This window comes from Chrysemys picta, chromosome 1 (assembly GCF_011386835.1).
Source record: "Chrysemys picta bellii isolate R12L10 chromosome 1, ASM1138683v2, whole genome shotgun sequence".
Taxonomy (NCBI): Eukaryota; Metazoa; Chordata; order Testudines; family Emydidae; genus Chrysemys; species Chrysemys picta.
Window position 1 is genome coordinate 20,105,601 of NC_088791.1, and position 23,124 is coordinate 20,128,724.

At 40.7% G+C, this 23,124-nt stretch overlaps 1 long non-coding RNA gene across 1 annotated transcript; it reads left to right on the plus strand.

Moving 5' to 3' along the window:
• Positions 1-427: 427 nt before the first annotated feature.
• On the plus strand, positions 428-6,429 carry LOC135983763 (uncharacterized). Its single transcript, XR_010601542.1, has 3 exons — positions 428-885; positions 1,388-1,441; positions 3,333-6,429. It is a non-coding gene; the product is annotated as an uncharacterized LOC135983763 (long non-coding RNA).
• Positions 6,430-23,124: the final 16,695 nt, after the last annotated feature.

Below are 23,124 nucleotides of genomic sequence, written 5' to 3' on the forward strand. Positions count from 1 at the left end.
CTTCTTGATAGTTGATCATAGTCTTAGCAAGAACAAATTAGATTGAGTCAGAGTGTCTGCCTTCCGACATCTTTTAAATCATATTTTTTGGCAGGTTTGGTGGCTGAATATAATTCTACCACAGAGATGTTAGTGATGCTAACAAGCACCAGCTCTGTCCCTCCTCATAAGAGTTACAGGACAGCCATGTGGAGTTCTCCTCCATATGCCCCCTTCACCCCCACAATGTAGAATGTAACTGTTGAGATGGTGGCTGTAGCGGGGTGAGCCCTGGCCCCGGAAGGGTTGGAAAAGCCCTGCAGAGGGCTGGGCAAGGTAAAACCCTGGCTGATTGGGGGAAGTGGCTGCAGCTGGGGCCATGCCCCAAACTAAGGAACTAGGCCTTATAAGAATGCCTGGGAAGCTAGATGCAATAGTCTCTCTCTGACTTGAGAGGAAGATAGGCTCTGGCTGCTGGGGAACTCACCCAGAGGCAAGGCAAAGGCTGTAGGAGCTGGGAAGCCCTAGGCCAGCAACTCCCCAGGCTGCAGGGCCTAGTTCTGGGCCCGCCTAGGCATTGGGCTTGCAGATAGGCAGCCAGAGGGTGGGTAAAGGTAGCCGGTCCAAACCCTGTGTTGCCTGTGATAATTGGCTGCAGTCTGCCCCAGGGTGTGGGGGCTAAATGGAGACTAGCAGTTGCCATGACTGAGGTGAAGTGGGGATACTGGGGTAGGGAAACCCAGTAAGACTGTGGGGTACTGCAGGAGGCAGAACCCTGGGATAAGGGCACTGGGGTCCTGGGAGGGAAATGGGGGGGCCCAACAGCAAGTGGATCACTGGCCTGCAGAGGGTGCTCCTGGGTTGAAGAGCTAATTCCTGAGGATGACCAGTAGGAGGTGCCACCAGGTGAGTCTGCATTGTGCTACAGTGGTATTGCGTTCTCTTGAATCAGTACTACAAGCACAATTCCAAAACTCAGAGGACCATCACTTCCCTCCCTTTCATCTACCTGATCATGTCTTCTGAAGTTATGTTATAGGTGGGTCAGTCCCAGCATATTAGAGAGAAAAGGTGAGTGAGATAATCTTTTATTGGACCAACTTCTGTTGGTGAGTGAGACAAGCTTTTGAGGTGATACAGAGCTGAAGAAGAGCTCTGCGTAAGCTCAAAAGCTTGTCTCTCTCACCAACAGAAGTTGGTCCAATAAACTATATTGCCTCACCCATCTTGTTTCTCTTATGTCTTTGGCATTTAAGGACAGATTTTCAAAAGGATCACCAATATGGTCTTAGTTTAAATCCATGCAACTTTGCATATACAAAATACTTAGATGTGCAGAGGGATTTTGTGTATACTTGTATGTCATTACTTTTTTTTACTAACATACTAATTATTACCTTACATTCAGATATGCAGATTGAAATGAAGGCCAAGGGTGAGAGCTTCAGCTGGTGCAAATAGGGTAACTTGCTTTAAGCCTGGTCTTCTTTTGAGATATAAAAATTATGATTCATATTCCATTAGCTGGGTATGGTTTAAGTATGTAGATCTAGGGAACTTACCTTCAGAGACAAGGTAAAATATCTGCATTTCACTCATGCTTTCTTCAAATAGTTCCCTTAAATCCCAATTCCCATTGAAAGTTGGGAACTAACCTCTTTTTCATGTACAGTCCAGATTAGATATTACTTGCAGCATTAGTTCAAACACAATTGATAGCTAAATGCATCAGTATCCACTCATACAGATATAGGTCAAAAGCCACTATCAGGGGCTTCCTGAAATTGCCTACTTGACTAAAATCCAGTTGCCAGTGACAAAAGTGCTAATAATATACAAGACATTACAGTATTAAAACAAGTACAGTTAGTTAAATTACTATTAACAGCGCTGGTAAAAAAGATCCTGTGGAAAATTGATACAAATGAAAATTATTTTCATCTAACTTTCCACAGAAAAATTTTAGTTGAAAAATCCAACTCTTTCCAAAAACAGTTGACAGAAAAATTTTAAACCAGCCATAAATTTGAGCCATCTAATCAACAAACAAGGTCAAAGGGGTTTGTAAAAGCAATATAGACTAGAATAAAAGCACCTTTTCCTGATTGATAGAGTAGGAAGATTGTCTTAATTAGTGAGCTCCATTGAGTAGATTTATTACATTCATTGAAGTTCAGGTTCTGGCAGCATCTGCTTTGGCATGATAATAGCTATAACAATTTCATATTAACAGCTAAAAAACCAGAATTCAACAGAAAAAAACAATGAAATATAATTAAGATAGAAATGAGAAGAGTTCTTTACTGATCAGACTATGGTCTTTATTTGATCACAAATTAGTCCTAATTGGCTTGTCCCTTATGATAAATGCTACTCCATATCCTTATTCTAGATACAGAAAAAGAAAAGCATTTTTGTTGATCTTGTGTGTTATGTTTAAAATGAAATCATTAGCAGCTGTCAGCCCCCAAGGAAAAGTTGTCACTGATCAAGACAACATCTAAAGGTTTCATCTTACCTTCATTTATCTCCTGTCCCCAGAAGGTCTGAATCCATTAAATAGGAAACTCCAGGTAATGAGTGCTTTTGTCTTTTCTTTAAATATATTTAGAATGTAGCTGCTCAGGCACGAATATTGGCTCCAAAAGACCAGTGACACCTGTTCAGCTTTATTTATAAAAACAATGGGGGAGTTACAAGTCTAAAGTTTACTGTCTCTCTGTGTTACTGTTCCCATGAAATATTACTTCTCAACCATAATACTGATTTATTATGTCTACTATACAGGGCCGGCTCTAGGCACCAGCAAAACAAGCTGGTGCTTGGGGCGGCACATTTTAAGGGGCGGCATTCTGGTGCGGGCCATGCCGCCCCTAAAAATGTGCCCCGGCCGCCCTAACTCACCTCCGCTGCTGCCGCTCGCGCGCCGCTGCTCCCCCTCCCTCCCAGGCTCTGAAACCCGGGAGGGAGGGGGAGATCCCGAGCAGCCGCGGCGCGCGAAACAGCTGATTCGTGCGCCACGGCCACTCGGGATCTCCCCCTCCCTCCCGGGTTTGAGAGCCTGGGAGGGAGGGGGAGACCCTGAGTGGCCGCAGCGCACGCGCTGCTTCTCCCTCCCTCCCTCCTAGGCTTGAGATCCTAGGGGGAGGAGGCAGGGCTGGGGATTTGGGGAAGGGGCAGAGTTAAGGCGGGGCCGGGGGTGGGGTAAGAAAAAAACGGGGGGGGAGGGGGGCGCGGCCGAAATTGTTTTTGCTTGGGGCGGCAAAAATCCTAGAGCCGGCCCTGCTACTATATAATGTGTATTCCACTGTTATATAATATTGCAGTAAACGCTGGGTTTTTTTTTTCCAAAGGGTATTTCTGCACAGAATGAGGCTGAACAGATATTTTAAGGAAGATGAGTGTGTTATGCAGAATTCTGGTGAATTCATGGACCAGTCATCCTGAAGCACAACTGAATGTCATACTCCATGGCTATCAATTAGTAGCATGGGACAATGCCATATTGAGATGTGCTAAATTACATCCATACCTTGTATTTGTTGTAATTAAAGAGGAGTTGAAATGAGTCTAAAAAATATAAAGCCATACAGGAGAAAGCACTGGTGCTCTCTGTGGACCCAATTCTGTGAAGCACTTAGTATCTGGCACACTGCTTACTACTCTACATTTTAGAACTAACCCTGATATATGTGGTTGCAGGATTAGGCCATTAGCTCCCAAGTCATTTAGGGCCAAGTACTGACATCCTTACTCAGTTTTAAACTTATTGAAGTCAATGCGTTAAATTCTGGCCACACTGAAATCAATGGAAAAAGTCAGGATTCAGGCTATCAAATAAGGACCAATTCCTGAAGGCTTTATTAACTCAGGTAAAACTTCCATTGTGGCCAATTTGAGTTTTCCCTGAGTAATAAATGCAGGTTTTGTTTTTACATGTGTACATTACAGGCATAGCATCCTTGATGTCAAAGGTCTCTCCCTAGCTTACCTGCTGAAACAGGACTTCGTGTTTCCTCTGCTACAGCTGATGATTTCACTAACACCTAAAGCAGAGCATAGGGAATGCAGCTGTGGGTGTCAGTAATGTTGTCTGAGAAACCTGGACACCTGCACTCAGACTTTGCAGCTACAAACCTTTTCAGTTCTACTTTAAGAGTCTGAGAACAATGTAGCCCTCTTAATGGTTAATAATATAATCTGGGTAGCTATATATATTTAATTAGAAAAGCATATATATATATATATATACACACTCTCAAATATATACATAAAACCAGACACTTCACCCCCTTTTTATTTTCATCTACAGAAATCAGATGAAGTTCTAGAGAAATCATGCACTTTTGAAAACTCTACAAGAAGTGTCTAGAGAATGGTTCTGGCCAAAAAAGTCATTGGAATATAGTCATGATGGTCACAAAATGGTTTTTTTTTCCTGTGGAAAGTTCAATGTTTTAAACAGAAAACCAAATCCCATTTCCTTTTAACCAAAATACTGTTTTAATGGAACATTTTGGACCAACCTTACTGTATAGATCAGTGTTTAGCACAATAAATACCACAGCACTCATGCTACAACTGGGCATTTAAAATATTTAAAGCAGTTTCATTTTTTTGTTCATTGTGTTAATCTTACTGTGTTTGCTTTTATCTTACTCTTATTTCACTAGAAATATAGATCTACCATAGTTTGATATGAAAGAAGATTGGTTTATGGCATTATTTTCCAGAGTAACTACTACATCGTTAATTTCTGTATTTTTACATATATGCCATGATTGTGGTCTCACTGAAACCTCTGGCAAAACTCCAATGATGTTAAAGGAACTGGGATTTTACAGTACAGACTAACCCACATTTTCCTTGTATGTATGTGTGTTTTAAAATTTAACATTGAAGTAGCTGCAAAGGGAAAATATAGACTAGGAAGAAGCCATTCCACTTCTGAAAGGCACTTAGATACTATGATGATGATGGTCATATCAGAACTGATAAAGAGAAATAAATAGAAACAGTCTCTTGGCACCAAACTTTGTTCTCTGGATTGTCAAAGCAAGTTTATTCAGCAGAGCAGTTGCAAGCTATTCCACAGCAGCAATTTGGGAACATTTTGAAACATGCTCTCACAAAGGGTGGTCCTATTCTGCCACAGTTACCATCTTTGAGTAGTATGTTCTACCCCAAGTATTGTCCTTGACATTAATAGATTGTCTCAGACATCATTTGGACTACTCCATGGAATGAGGTGTACACACAACACATGAATAAAGGTGAAAGAGTCACACACCCACAGTGCTCAGACTTATAACCCCTGAGTAGCAAACATTCAAAGTAAAATAAGTTGTTAGGCACAGTAGTTGCCAGGAAAAAGTAAATATTTGTTAAGAGTTACTATACAAGAGTAGCTGAGATCCCCTCTATCCTTAAAATAATGATGACCACTGTAGCTGATGCACAAGCAATACAGATGAGTGCACCTTATTATACAAAAAAAATCCACTCTCCTTTTATAATCCTGAGTTATGCATCTGAGTTTAATCTTTCCTTTGAATTTAGAAGTCTCTGAGAGAAGCATTGGCTCTCTTAGGTGCTAAACAAAAATAAGGCTATCAAACACATGTTGGCACAAATACACACTTTCTTCCTGTGGACCTAACTTATTCCTTGCAATATTGGTATCTGGAGCCAAAAGAAAACGTACCTCATGGCCAGAGTTACAATACCATAGCTCCACTTTGCTAAGCAACACATAATTCCCTTGCTTTTGTTTTAAACCTGCTGATCCATAGTTCAAATTTCACTACGGACAAATGATCCCCTTCTACTTTCTGTAACTCTTAGTGCTAGGCCTGGATAAGTCATGTGAACTTCGTATATATTCAGTCATTGGAACTTACTTATCTGACAAAACACTGCCCTGAATAGTAGGGGTGGGGTGGGGGTTAACATTTTTATATATTTAACACCTTTCCTTTCATTCCATATATTTAAAGCTCTATTTTTAGGCCAGTTCATTTGAAGATATTTACATCATTGGAGAGTGAGCATTTTCAAATGGATTTGGAAAAAGTTCATTACATTTTGCTGACATTGTTGCCTGTGTGGTGAGTTAGGGAAGACAGCTTCAGTATTACTGAACAGATGAATCTTAGTTTGTTCATGATACTTTTATTACCCAATACTCTTTGTGAGGAGGGGAAGGAATGTATAAATCTGCTTTTGTGATCTGATCCTAAGGTTTTATAAATGAAAATGCACATTTACAATCGTCATGCTCAAACCTTCCCTTCTCTTCTTGTTCAGTTCTTTAAAGAGAGAGATGATTAGCTTACAAACAGCAGTTGTAATGCGAGTCTAATATATGCTCAACCTTATGCTGCTCTGCTCTGAAAGGTGTCTTTCATATTTATCAGCTTTGCTAGGAAAGCATGGCGATATAATTGGCTTTTTGTCAGGATCATTAGCCATTAACAGGTGGTCTGCATAGACTACGTGTTTTTAAAACATAACCCTGGTGCAAGGGTTGAGGACCACAAGAAAGTGCTATAGAAGGCTACATTTAGAATGCTGCTTAAGTGAAACACTACTCCAGGGAATATTTAAGGAAAGCCAACAGTCCTAGGCCACAGTCATTAAGATGCTGCTCTGGAAATGGAACATAAAATGCACAATCACTAAGTTCAACTTAAAGCATACATAGATACTTTGTGGGTTAAAATAAACCCAATGAGGTTTAGCAAAACGGCACTGATCTTTCCTCTGCAAGAAAACATTTAACATTGGAATCTGATTTTCTCATTTTGTCTACTGTATCAAGGCAATAAAAAGTGGTTTTGAAAATAGACTGATTTTACAAGACAGATGAAACATTTTATTTCTTCTGATTTAGATTCTATTGTAATTATAAAACTGTTAGTTATAATAGCTGCATGACTGGTAGTTATTAAGCATTTATGCCATGTAATTGTTTTATTATCTCTTTTCTTTTGTTTACTTTTACACTATATATATGTATATACACACACACACGCACACACACTCTCGCTAATATTAGCACTAATACCTAGGGCCTAAATAGCAATAATTACTAGATGACACACTGGCTTCTATTTAAGCTGACATCTCAGTAACTTGACATATGCATTACATCTCTATTACATTGGAATCTAAATGGCACTTTATAAAAGAATGCTTTTTATATTTAGTTCAGCTGTTGATAAGAATAGGGAGGGTAGCCTGCTTGTGTGGCTGTAGCAGTTTAAGAACAGCATGTGTGTTGTTCCTTAGACTTGCCTCATGACACATAAAGGAATCTTAGCAAGTTTTACATTCACACTGAAATTGGTGGGTGGGGGAGGATGTTTATTTATTTTTCCAGTACAGCTTAAAGAATATTAGTGTGCTTGGTAACGGACACCAAAATATACAATTAAAAGGCTTTTTCCAGCTATTACATGCAATACTGAAGGCAACCACTATGATATATCCAGTGTATTATCCTATGCACTGGATAGCACATGTACACACACCAAAAATGCACAGGCTATTGTAAACAATGCCTATGCTACGGTGCGGGGATGAGGGGTTAAGACATTTTTTGTTTTGTTTACAATTAATCATTCCTTTCTAATAAATACAAATAGATATTTTCTTTAGATCACATATTCTAGAGTATACCATGATTACAATTAGTTAAGTTTTCACTGCCAGCTATTATAGAGTCTGTATGTCATCACTGTTTGAGTCCTCACCAGCATGTGCCTTTTTTGAGATTTCCTGTGACACACATTGCTGGCGCTACAATATCGGGAATTGTGGGAGGGGATGTCTTTGAACTTCCTCCTTTCTCATTTGACCTGGACACCTGCATCCTGGATGGTATCTCTCCAAGTTCGTCATGACAGTTCAATAGGAAATGGCAATCCTATCAGAATCACTGAAAGTGCTGCTTTTGAAAAGGAAACAAGGGTACGTCTCACTTGAGCAATAGCTCTATATGCCGTGGCATTTGAAAAGGGAAATGACAATATTGCAGCTTGTGTAATTAGTGTGATGCTACCAAAAGGCAAATTTCTATCCATATTTATTAGCTGTCTTTTGCAGAGAGTGGTAATTTGCTTTTAGATGGCACCCTCACAAAGAACATAACTATCACGCCTAATGCTTCATGTAGGACATTCCATTGACTGCAGAATAATCCATCACTTTGTAGGTCTGATTCCTGGTCCCTCGTGTTTTCTGATGTTACTAAATGAGCCCACGATTTCTAGCATTAAAAAAAAATGTGCAAAGGCAAAGCTGAGGTCGCCCATAAAACCAAGAAGCAAGCATAAAGAGGGCAAGGAGAAAACACAGGACAGATGGGTAGTGGCACTGACTTTCCCCTAAGAGGCCAAATGTAAATTGGGATGTATGTGCTGAGTGAACAGTAGAGACAGGTACGAAACAGCACATTTGTCTGCCCTGGCAGCCTGAAATTTACCAGTAATAAAGCCACATGTCTAGTCAGGGAAACGTCAAGGTGACTGACCTAGCAAATGACACCTGACAAGACTATCTTCAATCATTCTCTATAGGTTCAAATTCCATCACTGTACTTCATGGTTTGAACACTGCACTTTCTTTCTCAGACTGAAGTTTGATTGATGGTGCACCAACTCTCCTTGTTATAACTGTGTAGTCCCTCTAGAAGGCACTGAAGATTTTTTTTTAGTCTGGCATGAAATAATTCATTTTCTGAATATTAGAAAATAGCCAGATCTTTTAGAACAAAGTTGAATTTTAAGGATGGCGATGGAGAAAAGTAGGAAGACAGACAAAAGCTGAGTATGTGTTTCATGTTAAATGAAACAGGAAATGGTGTCCCTAATATTTCTGAGCATGGGTTAGTCAGGCTTCCATCCGGATTATACTCCTGGAACGTGTCTAAGAGAAAAAAAATAAACAACCCCATTCTCTCTGAATTGCTGTTATCTCACTTAATGAAAGCTCTTTTCCTATGTAGCTATCTATTGAACATTTTAAAACACTGTAAAGTACAGTTCAGCTGCGCTTTCTCTTTCTTTCCCCCAGAAAATCTCAACCTTTGATGTTTTTAATTACATATGGTGACTGAGATAAAAGTAGATGACACTCCTCATTGTACATATTGCACTGTTGTGGCTTTGATACAATTTAATCTCAACCCACAGTTAATAAACTGGCTCTCAGCAAACCTTTGAGAGTCATTTTTAAACACACTGTTACCTCCAGATAACAGTAACACAGCATACTTACCACACCTGAGAAAAGAGTATCCTATTAAAAAAAAATGTTGTAGCACAGTGAAGACTGAAAGTGGTGAGGCATGTAAAATCATTATTTACATTGCTTATTTATAAATCATGGTCCCCTCCAGTGCTGAGGCAATCACGATGGATCTTTTATTGTGCTTGGCAAATACACAAATTGTAAATGTTAGGTAAGATTTTCAAAGCCACACAACTTCTATAAGCACCTAAATGAAAGGGCCAGATTTGCAGAAGTGCTCAGGATGATGAGATTAAGAACAATGCTGGAGCCCTGTTGAAGGGGGGGAAAAAACCGACTCAGTTAAGTGCCTAGTTAGGTGTGAGCACTTCAAAAAAGTCTGACTATATAGACACACACACGGGTCACACTTAAAGTTTGTAATTTGCCTTAAATATTTGTATTATTTATTATTATATGTATTATTTGTAGTAGATATTTGAATGTACAGTAAGAGTTCTCAGCTCAAGTGGTTTCCATAATAATTTCATCACTATAGCTCATTTTTCTGGAGGCATTCTGATTCTGAATGCTTCCAAAAATCATTTGTTCAGCCATTAGGGAAGGGAAGAAAGATCTTTTTTGCACTTTCCTTCCTTTTCTCCTCCCTCCTCAAAGTTCAGATTCAATTTCACTCAGATACCTGCCTGCCCAGTTTATGGAATTCCCAGACTTCATGTTATGTCTCTGAAAGAAACAAACCCCAACAGGGAGCAGGAACTATATTTCTTGTGCTATTTTCAGTCATTTTATGGATTGCTTTGAGCGTTTGGCTTGTTAACCACAAACTCTGAAAAGAAGAGGCAATTATTGGAAAACATTTATTGAAGAATTTTTTTTTTAAAAGCTGCCTTTATATTGAAAATCCTGATGATACAAAGAGCAAAAATAATGAACTCTCTGAAATATATAGCAAGTTTTTATCACAGATCAGAGAACTGGCAAAAGTTGCCTGATGCACCAGCCCAGGGCAAATTTAACTGAAGTGAGCAGAGAAAAAATTAATATAGTACATATAAGAGCTCAATTGTTTTGGTATTTTTAATTAACCCAAGGAATTCCACCTTTTCATACTATCTATTATTTGGATCTAAACATTTAAATTAGTTTCTAGTCAAGAGATGTGTTCTCCCCCCATAACTGCCTCCATGCTCTCCATACAATTCTTTATTGTTTGCAATATGCTTTGCTAAATAGATCATAGTGTGGCAAATCTAAGCCTGCTAACTTTACTACTCATTGGGACTTCCCCTGTGCATAAAGTTAAGCACATGTGTGAGCACTTTCAGGGCCTTAATCTGTAGCATCAAGATTGTGGACTTGTCTATACGGAGACTTCGTATATGGCTTAGTTCTGTTTGAAATAACAGTGCATCAAAAGAACTACAGAACTTTTAGTGTGTGATACCAGGATCCATATGGTGACTTTGTACAATACTCTAGTCTGATGTGCACTTTCACACGCTGGCCTGCAACACACTAAGTCACCTTGTAGACAGCCCTTTGGTATAGCCACCTCCCAACTTATCCTTTCTCCATTCAACCAACAGGGAAAGAAAAAGATGTCACTTGTAACTTTACAATCTTAAATAAGACAAACTATTAAACATTCAATTTTCTGAGCCCATGGAACTATTGTGCGAAACATTTTAATGCTTAACTTCCTTTTCGCTTACCCTCTGTTGCTTTTTATGTAGGTAATTTCACTGAAGTGGTCTGGACAGAATTTGGTGTCCCGAGTCTTTTTTTTTAAGAGTCTATGTATGTTATACATAATAGGTGAAATCCCAGATCCAGTGATGTAAATGGGAGTTTTGCTATTGATTTTAATACTATCAAATTGCTGATTGCAATTTGCAGGTAAATTTTCAGAGATGCACTGGCATCTAGCTATGCAAACTCTTCTAAATCCTTGTATACTGCTTTGAATGTTACCTCTACCCTTAAGTGTTGTTCTCTGTGTGGCCCTCATTGCGTCTCTGCATTTGTTTGCCTGTTGTACGACAAGTCAACCCACATTCTTGCTAACACAAAATTGGAACTTTTATATGATTAAAATAAATGCTGGCTTTGTTAATATTCTCTCTAGAAATGCATCAGTGTTGGATAATAAACTCAACAGTACAAAACCTATTGTCCTGCAGGTGACTTCCATGAAGTATAATTACTTGGGAGGAACTGAGCCATGAATCTGAGTATGGTATGGGACCACATTTTGAAGTTCCTTTCCCCAAAGTTAGGCAGGCTAGAATTTAGTGTTTGATTCAAGCTACAATAAAGATAAGCAAAATAACACTCCTTGTTCAGCTCCAGATTTTAAATATCCAGTTTTCTGTAGAGGTAATTATTTGTTTGGGGTTTTTTGAGGGGTGGGGGGAGAGAAAAGGGGTTAAAGAGAAAAGTTATAGTCAGTTTCAGTCCATCTCCAGCAGAAAAACAAAGCACCTTTAATCTTTTCTGATCTCACCACCCCCCATGCCTGGATTATCTGCTTCAGACACCCATAAGAGACAGAACAGACCCAGCCATTTGGATATGAAATATTGTGAGCAGAAGAAAACAAAACATGCAATGCAATTTTCAGAGCATGTAGAAGCTAGACTAATCTAAGTGCACCTCCTTCCCCACGCACATTCATTCAATGGTGCTAAATTCTAGTCTCAGTAACCCTTGTGTAACCCATGGCAATTCATTGCAGCAGGGTAACAGTAGAATTTGACTATTTGTTTGATTATTGCCTGTTACTTGCAAAAATAATATTACTTTAGGTTTCTACTTCATGGTAAGAGAATTTTCAAATAATCCACACACAGGTCCAAGCTTTGGACCAGTTTGTAAATGAATTTCAAAATTAGTGAGGAATGGTCTGAAGTTAGGATATGTGTAAGCATATTAATGCTTAAAGATACACTTACACTGAAAATAAGTGTAAATCACTATAAAGCTGCCTCATGTACCAACTGCTTGGAGCAAACTAGTTCTCTAGTCATGTTACATGTTTAAGAAACATCACCTCGGAAGTACAGACTCTTAGGGAGAGGTAGTGTTCTCTACTGGACAGAGCGCTGACTGGGAATCTGAAGACCTAGGTCTAGTCCAGGCTCTGCGACTGACCTGCTGTGAGACTTTGGGCACGTTGCCTCACCTCTGTGCCTTAGCTTCCTCTCCCATCCTTTTCTTTATCTTGTCTATTTAAACTAAGTTCTTTAGGTCAGGAACTGTCCTTCACTATGGACATGTGCCCCACAATTCAGACTACAGGGATATGAATAGCAGTGCACACCTAAGTGCTGGACTGTAACTATGTGGTGTGGACACCACAGGCTCAAACTAAAAGGTTCCTACTTCGCATTAATTCTCTTGGATTATGTTAATGTGAAATGGGAACCTTTTAGCTCGCACCCACAGAGTCCACACAGAGCAGTTACAGCACAGTAGTTAGGTGTGCACTGCGATTCACATCCTTGTAGTCCGAACTGCAAACAATGTAGGCATACCCTATGTATTGTACAATGCCTAGCACAAAAAGTCCCCAGTCTCAGTGGGGCCTCATAGCTCTGCAAGACTACAAATAATAAATGATAATGGAACACTGGTGAGACATAAGAAGGAAAGCTTCCATCGAATTTGCAGTGAAGGCCAGTCACAAAGGTGTTAATGCTAACTTCACATTGAGCAGACACGGTGCTCCAAAGCATCTTTCACAGAAAACAACGACGAATATAGTTTACATATAATCATAGCAGCGGTGGTCATCTACTAGTTTGGAAAGCTGCAGATGCAATGAACACAAAGTTAACAGCATAGGAGCTGGTTCGGGTAAAATGGTTCATAAAACTTTTCAGGGACTGTAATTTATATCCTCCATTTTAGAACTTCCAAATGAGGCAGGTGTTTCCTGAAATGGATCACAAGCTACAGTTGCCAGCAATAGAAGAATAAACATAAAAATACAATGCATGTTCAAAGTTTCATTGTTTGTAAACACTGAAGAGTTATTGCTATTTTTCTAAGACATTTTATAGTAGTTATTAAACATGGACTGGAGAGTCTGTTATTTGTGCATTAAATGTTCTCAGTGTTAAGAATGTGCAAAATGCATCTGGAGTCGATAACTTTTCCTTTTGCACTATAAAAAGTGCTTTTGTGTTTCCAACAGTTAACGTATTGTCGGCTATTTAATTTACCATTTGTTTTTACATATTTTTAATGTTTTCAGAGAATTCCATCCAACATAAATATTAAGCATGTAAATTAGGAAAAAAATTAAGCTGTCTGGTACTGGCAATGAGAAAACATCAGAAGGCAGCAATATTTTGCTTTGAGGCATTACATCATGTATTAGATGTTATTTATGTTACAATAGGTGCTGTTCGGGAAAGAAAACATTGACTGGCATGGCACCAAGAGAATCCAGAAGTTTAGTCTGAACTTAGGGATGATGAGTCCTCTGGTGAAATCTACACTGCAACGCAAAAAGGAGTATTAAGGCAAAGCAGGTAATATGAAGACACTTCACACTTTTGCAAGGTCGGCACATGGCTTTCTAGGAATGAGTGAATGATGTATAGTTGTCATGTTGCAGACCCATTGGTAAATTGGGTAGGATTTCACAAGAGTGGATTTGGACCACGCTAGACTGCATTGCTAAACATAAGCACCCAATAATTCTTAAAACAGATGCCTCTGGGCCTGAAGTTCATCTTCTAACTTAGAGAGTTGGTCTCTGTGCAGGAAAGGGAGTTCTTGTCGATGGAGCAATGAAAGTTCAGAGACAACCTTCTTTTCAGCTGCCAAAGTCTCCTTCACATCTGTAATGACAAACCCCCTCAATCTGACCTCCATCCCAAATGTCAACTCATCTGAACCTTGGCATGAAAGCCTCTTCCTTTCACTGTCCCTTTCCGGAAGCAATATGTAAAAAGTTAATTGAAGCTACAGTGTGGCTCAAGCCAAGGCAAGAGAAAGCCTTTTTCACATGTGCAGCAGGAGAAGGGCTGTGGCAAGCCAGACTGTTTGCAGGTGGCCTGACGTCCGAGTAACTAGGTAGCTGAAGGTAACATGCTATGGCTATTGACCTCCAGGAAATATCCTTGTATTGTGAACTGGAGTCTTGCCCTTACCAGCTTCCTGACAATGCTCTCTACAGGGACTATTTTTGGAAATTTTGCCCTGAGAGCAAACTTTTGGTTTAAGAGCCAATATTCAAAATGCTCTAAAATCTTCATGTATACTCAGATGGTTTTGAAAATTGCTATGCCTCATTTGGGTTGAGGGTAATGTTAGTGATGCGAGTTTAGGGCGATTTGGTAACAAGAAGGGTAACAAGAAGGGTTTCTACAGATATGTTAGCATCAAAAAGGTGATCAGGGAAAGTGTGGGACCCTTACTGAATGGGAGAGGCAACCTAGTGACAGATGATATGGAAAAAGCTGAAGTACTCAATGCTTTTTTTGCCTCGATCTTCACAGACAAGGTCAGCTCCCAGACTGCTGCACTTGGCAGCACAATATGGGGAGGAGGTGAGCAGCCCTCAGCAGTGAAAGAGCAGGTTAAGGACTATTTAGAAAAGCTGGACATACACAAGTCCATGGAGCTGGATGCAATGCATCCGAGGGTGCTGAGGAAGTTGACTGATGTGATTGTAGAGCCATTGGCCATTCGATGGGGACAGGTGAGCAAAGCCCACAGGTAAGTGGGGAACATGGAGACCGGGGAGATGGGTCGGAAACAAGAGGGAGTGAGGGCTATAATGGCGGAGAGAAAGGAAGGTCAGGGCAAAACTGGGAGGCAAGATCAAAGCAGTATATTAGATGCCTATATACAAATGCAAGAAGTATGGGTAATAAGCAGGAAGAACTGGAAGTGCTAATAAATAAATACAACTATGACATTGTTGGCATCACTGAAACTTGGTGGGATAATACACGATTGGAATGTTGGTGTGGATGGGTACAGCTTGCTCAGGAAGGATAGACAGGGGGAAAAGGGAGGAGGTGTTGCCTTATATATTAAAATATACACAGTTGGACTGAGGTAGAGATGGACATAGGAGACGGAAGTGTTGAGAGTTTCTGGGTTAGGCTAAAAGGGGTACAAAACAGGGTGATGTCATGCTAGGAGTCTACTACAGGCCACCTAACCAGGTGGAAGAGGTGGATGAGGCTTTTTTTAAACAACTAACAAAATCATCCAAAGCCCAAGATCTGGTGGTGATGGGGGACTTCAACTATCCAAATATATGTTGGGAAAATAACACAGCAGGGCACAGACTATCCAATAAATTATTGGACTGCATTGCAGACAACTTTTTATTTCAGAAGGTTGAAAAAGCTATTGGGGGAAGCTGTTCTAGACTTGATTTTAACAAATAGGGAGAAACTCGTTGAGAATTTGAAAGTAGAAGGCAGCTTGGGTGAAAGTGATCATGAAATCATAGAGTTTGCAATTCTAAGGAAGGGTAGAAGGGAGTACAGCAAAATAGAGACAATGGATTTCAGGAAGGCGGATTTTGGTAAGCTCAGAGAGCTGATAGGTAAGGTCCCATGGGAATCAAGACTGGGGGGGAAAACAACTGAGGAAAGTTGGCAGTTTTTCAAAGGGACACTATTAAGGGCCAAAAGCAAGCTATTCCGTTAGTTAGGAAAGATAGAAAATGTGGCAAAAGACCACCTTGGCTTAACCACAAGATCTTACATGATCTAAAAAATAAAAAGGAGTCATATAAAAAATGGAAACTAGGACAGATTACAAAGGATGAATATAGGCAAACAACACAGGAATGCAGGGGCAAGATTAGAAAGGCAAAGGCACAAAATGAGCTCAAACTAGCTAAAGGAATACAGGGAAACAAGAAGACTTTTTATCAATACATTAGAAGCAAGAGACAGGGTAGGCCCACTGATCAGTGAAGAGGGAGAAACAGTAACAGGAAACTTGGAAATGGCAGAGATGCTTATTGACTTCTTTGTTTCGGTCTTCACCGAGAAGTCTGAAGGAATGCCTAACATAGTGACTGCTAATGGGAAGGAGATAGGTTTAGCAGATAAAATAAAAGAACAAGTTAAAAATCACTTAGAAAAGTTAGATGCCTGCAAGTCACCAGGACCTGATGAAATGCATCCTAGAATACTCAAGGAGCTAATAGAGGAGGTATCTGAGCCTCTATCTATTATCTTTGGAAAATTATGGGAGACGGGAGAGATTCCAGAAGACTGGAAAAGGGCAAATATAGTGCCCATCTACAAAAAGGGAAATAAAAACAACCCAGGAAACTACAGACCAGTTAGTTTAACTTCTGTGCCAGGGAAGATAATGGAGCAAGTAATTAAGGAAATCATCTGCAAACACTTGGAAGGTGGTAAGGTGATAGGGAATAGCCAGCATGGATTTGTAAAGAACAAATCGTGTTAAACCAATCTGATAGCTTTCTTTGATAGGATGACGAGTCTTGTGGATAAGGGAGAAGCTGTGGATGTGGTATACCTAGACTTTGGTAAGGTATTTGATACAGTCTCGCATGATTCTTACCGATAAACTAGGCAAACACAATTTAGATGGGGCTACTATAAGGTGGGTGCATAACTGGCTGGATAACCGTACTCAGAGAGTAGTTATTAATGGTTCCCAATCCTGCTGGAAAGGTATAACAAGTGGGGTTCCACAGAGGTCTGTTTTGGTACCAGCTCTGTTCAATATCTTCATTAACGACTTAGATATTGGCATAGAAAGTACGCTTATTAAGTTTGCAGATGATACCAAACTGGGAGGGATTGCAACTGCTTTGGAGGACAGGGTCATAGTTCAAAATGATCTGGACAAATTGGAGAAATGGTCTGAGGTAAACAGGATGAAGTTTAACAAAGATAAATGCAAAGTGCTCCACTTAGGAAGGAAAAATCAGTTTCACACATACAGAATGGGAAGAGACTGTCTAGGAAGGAGTACGGCAGAAAGGGATCTAGGGGTTATAGTGGACCACAAGCTAAATATGAGTCAACAGTGTGATGCTGTTGCAAAAAAAAAGCAAACATGATTCTGGGATGTATTAACAGGTGTGTTGTGAGCAAGAAACGAGAAGTCATTCTTCCGCTCTACGCTGCACTGGTTAGGCCTCCACTGTGTCCAGTTCTGGGCACCACATTTCAAGAAAGATGTGGAGAAATTGGAGAGGGTCCAGAGAAAAGCAACAAGAATGATTAAAGGTCTTGAGAACATGACCTATGAATGAAGGCTGAAAGAATTGGCGTTGTTTAGTTTGGAAAAGAGAAGACTGAGAGGGGACATAGCAGTTTTCAGGTATCTAAAAGGGGACATAAGGAGGAGGGAGAAAACTTGTTCACCTTAGCCTCTAAGGATAGGACAAGAAGCAATGGGCTTAAACTGCAGCAGGGGAGGTTTAGGTTGGACATTAGGAAAAAGTTCCTAACTGTCAGGGTGGTTAAACACTGGAATAAATTGCCTAGGGAGGTTGTGGAATCTCCATCTCTGGAGATATTTAAGAGTAGGTTAGATAAATGTCTATCAGGGATGGTCTAGGCAGTATTTGGTCCTGCCATGAGGGCAGGAGACTGGACTCGACCTCTTGAGGTCCCTTCCAGTCCTAGAATCTATGAACCTATGAATCTATTATCTCTGAAAACTTGTGGTGACAGGGGGAGGTCCTGGACGATTGGAAAAAGGCAAACATAGTGTCCATCTTTAACAGACAGAAGGAGGAGAATTCGGGGAACTACAGCCTCACCTCAGTCCCTGGAAAAATCATGGATCAGGTCCTCAAGAAATCGAGTTGGAAGCACTTGGAGGACAGGAAGGTGATCAGGAACATCAACATGGATTCAACAAGGGCAAGTCATACCTGACCAACCTGATTGCCTTCTATGATGCGATAACTGGCTCTGTGGATATGGGGAAAGTGGTGGACATGATATATCTTGACTTTAGCAAAGCTTTTGATTTGGTCTCCCACAGTATCCTTGCCAGCAAGTTAAAGAAGTATAGATTGGATGAATGGACTATAAGGTGGATAGAAAGCTGGCTACATTGTCATGCTCAACAGGTAGTGATCAATGGCTCGATGTCTAGTTGACAGCCAGTATCAAGCGGAGTGCCCCAGGGGTTGGTCCTGGGGCCAGTTTTGTTCAACATCTTTATTAGTAATCTGGATGATGGGATGGATTGCACCATCAGCAAATTCTTGGATGACACTAAGCTGGGGGGACAGGTAAATATGCTGGAGGGTAGTGATAGGGTCCAGAGTGACCTAGACAAACTGGAGGATTGGGCCAAAAGAAATCTGATGAGGTTCAATAAGGATAAGTGCAGAGTCCTGCACTTGGGATGGAAGAATACCATGCACTGCTACAGGCTGGGGACCAACTAGCTAAGCAGCAGTTCTGCAGAAAGGGACCTGGAGATTACAGTGGACGAGAAGCTGGATATGAGTCAACAGTGTGATCTTGTTGCCAAGAATGCTAACGGCATAATGGGCTGCATTAGTTAGGAGCACTGGCAGCAGATAGAGGGAAGTGATTATTCCCCTCTATTCGGCACTGGTGAGGCCACATCTGGAGTATTGCATCCAGTTTTGGGGCCCCCACTACAGAAAGGATGTGGACAAATTGGAGAGAATCCAGTGGAGGGCAACAAAATGATTAGGGGGCTGGGGCACATGAGGCTGAGGGAACTGGTCTTATTTAGTCTGCAGAAGATTAGCATGAGGGTGGATTTGATAGCAGCCTTCAACTACCTGAAGGGGGGGTTCCAAAGAGGATGGAGCTTGGCTGATAACAGAACAAGGAGCAATAGTCTCAAGTTGCAGTGGGGGAGGTCTAGGTTGGACATTAGGAAACACTATTTCACTAGGAGGGTGGTGAAGCACTGGAATGGGTTACCTAGGGAGGTGGTGGAATCTCCATCCTTAGAGGTTTTTAAGACCCAGCTTGACAAAGCCCTGGCTGAGATGATTTAGTTGGTGTTGGTCCTGGTTTAAGCAGGGGGTTGGACTAGATGACCTCCCGCGGTCTCTTCCAAACTTAATATTGTATGATTCTATGGTCCAGGGATTCCTCAGATAGAACACCCCCAAAATGAGCTGTTTTATATGCAAATTGCTGTAAAACCCACACACGTTTGTCTTGAAAACTGGTATGCTGTAAAAAGGGATGAAATAGAGCTTGTGGTACAAATCTGGGGTGATTTGGTCAAGTAGTTCCTGAGATAAAGCCCCTTAAAATTAGCTGGTAATTTTTAGATTCTTATAACTTTTTTTGATGCAAATCTAAGGCTTTAACAGTCATTACAATTATAGCATGGACTGCCTCTGAGATCAGCTACTGTATAGTACCAAGGACCAGTTTAAAAATATATCAAAGGTTTTTGCACTCTAAAAGCTTTATCACCTCTATCTATAGGCACTCCACATGCGTGAGACCTGTCCATAGGGTAATGTAATCATTTCACATTCTCCTCCCCCATTTCTTCATCAATGGGACTGAGAGTGATCAAAGAAAAAGGCAAGCCACTCTCAGTGTCAGCATGATCGGATGGGTTGATGAGCATCAGGAAACAGACCCATAGTACAGAGGCTTATTCTGACGAGTGCCATAAGGTTCACATTGAGTAATGTGGCACCAGGATTCTGTTGTCAGTCAAAACAGAAACTTATGTTTATCATAAAAATAAACACGGAAAAATCTCAACTTTCTAGAATAATCCATCTAATCTACACAAACCAAGGCTTCTCATTTATCATTTCCACCCCACAAAGTGCTGTAGTTTTTATGAAAAAAAGGGTTGTGAAGGAAACATCAGACACTAGAAAATTAGTCATATGATCATTTTAAAAGCAGTCCTATTAATCCTCAAATGATCTTTCTCCCTCTGCCAACCTGCTATAGAAGAATCAAGTAGTGCCCAAAATTCAACAAGCATTTAAAAATGATATTCTAACACAAAAGACTGAATTTTGTATACCTTTTTTGCCCCCTGTTAAAATGGAACTTCTGGTGCAACTTTAACAGGGGTGGTGTTATTGCCCCATAATAAAATTGCTGTGCTACATTAGGGCCAGAGATAGACTTAGTGGTGCGAGCTGGGGTAATTTGGTCAAGGGGTTCCTCAGATACAGCTCCCTCTCCAATAAGAGCTTCTTTTAGTCATAGAATCATAGAATCATAGAATATCAGAGTTGGAAGGGACCTCAAGAGGTCATCTAGTCCAACCCCCTGCTCAAAGCAGGACCAATTCCCAGCTAAATCATCCCAGCCAGGGCTTTGTCAAGCCGGGCCTTAAAAACCTCCAAGGAAGGAGACTCCACCACCTCCCTAGGTAACGCATTCCAGTGTTTCACCACCCTCCTAGTGAAATAGTTTTTCCTGATATCCAACCTGGACCTCCCCCACTGCAACTTGAGACCATTGCTCCTTGTTCTGTCATCTGCCACCACTGAGAACAGCCGAGCTCCATCCTCTTTGGAACCCCCCTTCAGGTAGTTGAAGGCTGCTATCAAATCCCCCCTCATTCTTCTCTTCTGGAGACTAAACAATCCCAGTTCCCTCAGCCTCTCCTCATAAGTCATGTGCTCCAGACCCCTAATCATTTTTGTTGCCCTCCGCTGGACTCTTTCCAATTTTTCCACATCCTTCTTGTAGTGTGGGGCCCAAAACTGGACACAGTATTCCAGATGAGGCCTCACCAATGTCGAATAAAGGGGAACGATCACGTTCCTCGATCTGCTGGCAATGCCCCTACTTATACAGCCCAAAAGGCCGTTAGCCTTCTTGGCAACAAGAGCACACTGTTGACTCATATCCAGCTTCTCGTCCACTGTGACCCCTAGGTCCTTTTCTGCAGAACTGCTACCTAGCCATTCGGTCCCTAGTCTGTAGCAGTGCATGGGATTCTTCCGTCCTAAGTGCAGGACTCTGCACTTGTCCTTGTTGAACCTCATCAGGTTTTTTTCGGCCCAATCCTCTAATTTGTCTAGGTCCCTCTGTATCCGATCCCTACCCTCTAGTTGTCCAACAGCTCTAAAATCCACATGCATACTGAGATTATCTGGCATATTGGTATACAAAAATAGGGGCAAGGTGATACCTCTTAGTGAATATTTGGAGTCATTTGATCAAGGGGCCCCACAGATAAAATTCCCCCAGTAAGGAACTGATTCTAATAATAAGATTGGACTAAAATCCACATGCATAGTGAGTGGGGCTGCTGTGTATATAAACACTGTATTTTCTGATTTTCACAGGTTTAAGTATGGGTGAATTTAATGTTCTAGAAGAGCACAAGACACTGCTGGTCAGCCTTAACTCTGCATTATAGATTTTGGCAGAGAGTTACACATTGCATACATTCAAAAAAAAAAAAGACTGGAATAGGAATTTGAGAAAGGAAACAGGCAACTTTCAGGTCTCTTCTGCGGTGTGGTAGATTTCTTCCACCTCCATCCCCCACAAGAATAAACAAAAAGTAGCCTGTAGTTTTCAACCATCAAGATTGCTTTTCAATGAGCAAAAGCCTAAAAAACAAACAAAAAATTCTCATGTCACTGGACTATAGTCAAAGCATAAATTCTGTGGGCAATATTCTCCTCATCTCTACACCATGGATCTTTACTTAGAATGGTTGAATCTCCAGAGACTGAGATCATCATTTGGATGTTTGCCCAAAACTCAGGTAAACTTTGATAGCCCTCTCTCTTCAGTACACAACCTCACATAATACTCCTCCTAAACCTCTATATAAACTTCCCACCACAACACGACCAGCCATGGCCAATCTGTGCATGTAGGGAGAGCAGAATGTCAGGTGAAATCCACCATGCAGCTCTGATACAAATAATAATAGATTCTGCTATTACTGGATCACTGAGAATGGAGGATAGGTCCATCAATGGCTATTAGCCAAGATGGTCAGGATGCAACCCCATGCTCTGGGCATCCCTAGCCTCTGATTGCCAGAAGCTAGGAGTGGATGACAGAGGACAGACAGATCACTCGATGATTGCCTGTTCTGTTCATTCTCTCTGAAGCACTTGTTATTGGCCACTATCAGAAGACAGGATATTGGGCTACATGGACCATTGGTCTGACCCAGTCTGGCTGTTCTTCTGGAATGCCTTGTGCTATGCCCTACACATAGTGAGAGATTGTAAACCCTTTCGGGCAGGTCTGAATAGACACGATAAATAAAGAAGGGAACGGGAAAAACAGAGGTACAGAGAGGTGAAGTGACTTGCCCACCATCACACTGAAGGGCAGAGCCTAGGAAAAAAAATACACATCTCCAGTCCAGTGTACAATCCACCAGACCACAATGTTGCACCTTCTGTTTTGCCTCTTCATGCTCACTGATCCTAGCTAAATATGCATCCCAATGTTTTTCAATGACAGCTAATTTCCCACTCCAAATAGGAAAATAGATGCTTTTCTTTGCATTGTATTTCTTTAATCAAATGTATTGTGCACATACATAAAATACATCAGCTATGTTCAAAGTGCATTTTCTACTTCCCTGAAAAGAACAGCATCCCACCATATGTTTAAAATACACTAAATTAAAGGTCGTGAAAAGTTGTCAGTTTTGTAATACTGTCACATATTTAAAAAAAAATGTGTGCAGACGTACAACATATGTGGTATATGGAAAACATACATTGTTTCCTTATGGGTATCTCTACATTTGACTATCTTCAAAAAGATGACTCAGATGACTTAAATGTAATAGATTAGAATTGTGTTACAGGCTGGCTGGTAGCCTTTGGAATTGAAGTAGACACAAATGGACTGCTCCTTAAAGAGGCTGAAATTACAACTGGTGGATGGGAGTTCATGAATCTTGATGTCCCAC